Genomic DNA, 3,330 nt, shown 5'->3' with positions numbered 1-3,330 from the left:
TTATTGTTTTTAGAACAGCTACTTTTGCTTTTGCCACTAGTAAGTGGCTTGTGGTCGCAACGTCGCTTTGTGTGCGAACATATACTTATAGTGTCGCAATATGCCTTTTCAGAGGCGTCACAGAAGCCGTGTAGTTCGACTTTGTGTTCCGGGGCATAATTTACCCATCGTGAGATTTGTATCTGGGAAATGTCTTCCAGATTGTTTGCGAACTGGGACCATTTTTCTAAGCGAAAAGGTTTCACTTGTTCGTCCCAGTCGGTTCCGTCTAGCCATAATTCTTGTATAAAGATTTTCGCTTGTATCATAATTGGCGAAAGCCATCCTGCGGGGTCGAAAAGTTTTGCCACAGAGGATAAAATTTGGCGTTTTGTTATGGCGGATAATGCTGATATTGACTCTGTAGTGTATGAAAACTGGTCAGATATCGCGTTCCATTGGATCCCCAGAGTTTTTGTTGTACTTTCCTTTTCGAATTTAAGAAAATTAGTGTTCAACAGATTTTCTTTAGGTATATCCTTTAAGATATTAGGGTGGTTCGCCGTTATCTTTTTTAACGGAAACCCTGCGGTTTTGAGGGCTTGTGTCACTTGTGCTAGTGACTCGTATGCTTGTGGAAGACTGTGACTTCCAGACATGATATCGTCTACATACGTTTGTGTTTTTAACACCTGGGTTGCCAGAGGAAATTCTGACTTGGTGTTTTCTGCCAATTCGTGCAGTGTTCGAATGGCTAATGTTAAAATAACAGTTGACGCCAAAGGTAACTGTTTTCAATTTATAGTCGCGGAGTGGACTATTGGAAGATTTTCGGAAAATAATTCGCTGAAAATCTTGATCGTCTTTATGTACGACTATTTGTCTATACATTTTTTTGACGTCTCCGCTAAATACGTATTTGAATATACGCCAATTTAAAATGAGTAGCATTAAATCTGGTTGGAGCCTGGGTCCCGTAAATAGAATATCATTTAGGGAATTCCCCGAGCTAGTAGATCTTGATGCATTAAAGACAACTCTTACTTTAGTTGTTTTATTGTCTGGCTTTACTACTGCGTAAAGTAAGTAAAATAAGTAATATTTGCCATTTATGATTTTTTCGCATCGGCTTACTTCCTCCATGTGGTCTAAATGGAGGTATTCTTCTAACACGCCATCGTATTCTGGCTTAAGCTCACCTTTTTTAAGTAAGTTTTTTTCCATACTTAAAAACTGCTGTATTGCAGAGGTAGGAAATTGTTGTTTTAGTGGTAGTCGTACGACGTGCCGACCATTATTTGATCGAGTAGTTGTGGCTTTGTAAAAGTCTTCACAATACTGATCTTCAGGGGTAGTGATTGATATGGGGGGGGTTCTTCTAACTCCAAAAATTTTTTCAATTGTGAATTAAGGTATTCGTTTGAGATTTCCTTAACCTGAGTGGTCCGAAACTAGTCCACTTAGGATCCACCTAAAAATAGTATTTTGTGCCAGAAGTGTATTTGAAATTTTCTCAATACCTTCGAGTATTATCTGTAGTATGAGATCGCTGCCTAATAGAAGGTCTATTGGAGCGGGAGTGTTGCAGTTGGGATCTGCTAGCTTTAGGTGTGAAACCTTTTGCCAATGCTTGCTATTTATGTGATAGCTGTGAAGCATATTTGTAAGTTGCGGTAAGACTATAGCTTCTGCTTGTATGTGCTTATCCGCTTGGGGGGAAATTAGGGTAATGGGGCAGATTTTATTTGAGTTTTGGACTACTCTTCCGCCCATTCCCGTGATTTCAAAATTGGCTAGTTTTGTTGGCAGTTGTAGCCTATTTTCAGCCCTACACGCTATGAATGATCGTTGTGATCCTTGGTCTATTAAGGCCCTAAGTTGAAACAGTTCTCCTCGGTGTTCGATGGAGACGACTGCTGTGGGTAGTAGTACCCTACTTTGGTTTTCGCTGTGTAGCGTTTGGGTTTTTAATGCCTTTGAGCAGCATGGTGCTTCTTGGCAATTTCGCAATTTCGCACTTCGGGATTTGCTGTTGCAACTAAACCCGTGGTTTATGTTCATTTTTGCGCTGTTTGGGGTGAGCTGGAAAATGTGCTGTAATGCAGCATTGAATGATGTTGTTTATGACAATAAACGCAATTAAATTTGCTTTCGCACTCTTCAAGTGTATGTGCATGTGATAGGCAATTTGTACAAAGTCTTTTTGTTTTTACAAAATTGTTTCGGTCGATAATATTCAATTTTTTGAATCTCTCGCAAGATTTGAGCTTATGCTCTCCTGTACATAGTTCGCATGATGTTTGTTTGTACTGTTCGGATGTGAACGTTTGATTTCTGAAGAAGCTTCTATTTAAATTGTTGTTGCTACTGGCTTGGGGTCTGTGGAAGCTTCTATTTAGGTCGTGTTGAACGGTTTTCGTTCTGACCATTTTTTTATCTACCCTTTCTGCGATTTCATATTGGGTAGTTAGGAAATCTTTCATTTGTTGCCACGTGGGGCACTTTCTTCGTGATGAGAGCGATTGCTCCCATAGAAGTAATGATTTTTCTGGTAATGCGGCAGTGCATATGTTTACCAGTATTGGATCCCAGCTCTCTGTGGGAATATTTTGTGTCGATAAAACCGACAAACAATTTGAAACAGTGGATTGAAGTTTGATAAATTCTTCACTTGTTTCCTTTTGAATTTTTCGCAAGTTCATTAACATCGATATTTGTTTATCGACCAATATTCTTTCGTTTTCGAATCTTGATTTAAGAGCTTCCCAAGCCAAATTGAAATTGTCGTCATTTAGTGCGAACTGTTTTACTATAACGCCTGCTTGACCTTTTGTTTTGTATCGGAGGTGATACAATTTTTGTGCATTTGATAATTTTGGGTGGTTCATGTAAACGGCTGTAAACATGTCCCAGAAGGACGGTCATTGTTCATAACCACCATGAAGTATTTCTGTGTCACACGCGGGCACCTTGAGATGGATGCCTGAACTTGCCTCTTGACTTTGTACTTGTGGCAGCTCTACTCGCTGATGTGGAGTAGGTGCAATTGCTTTTATTAGCTTTAGTTGATAGGAAATCATTGCTTTAGTTTCTTCGAACTGGTCTAAGCAGTTTTCGTATTTGGGGTAAGCCAAAGATTTGAAATTTTCTGGTAGATCTATGTCGTCAGATTCTACGATTGCATCATATGCAGCTTGGAGACATTTCCAAAAACTGTCAAGATTGTCTTTTTTGATTTCTAATACCGATTCAGAATTTTCTTGAATCGGAGAAGATGAAAATCGAGTGCAGTATCGTATTAGACTGTCACTCTCAGCAATGAATTTAGTGTAAGAAATGTCTTTACCCCTC

The sequence above is a fragment of the Bactrocera oleae genome, chromosome 3, assembly GCF_042242935.1.
Source record: "Bactrocera oleae isolate idBacOlea1 chromosome 3, idBacOlea1, whole genome shotgun sequence".
Classification (NCBI taxonomy): domain Eukaryota; kingdom Metazoa; phylum Arthropoda; class Insecta; order Diptera; family Tephritidae; genus Bactrocera; species Bactrocera oleae.
The sequence above is the reverse complement of the archived record's forward strand: the minus strand, read 5'-3'. Positions refer to the sequence as shown.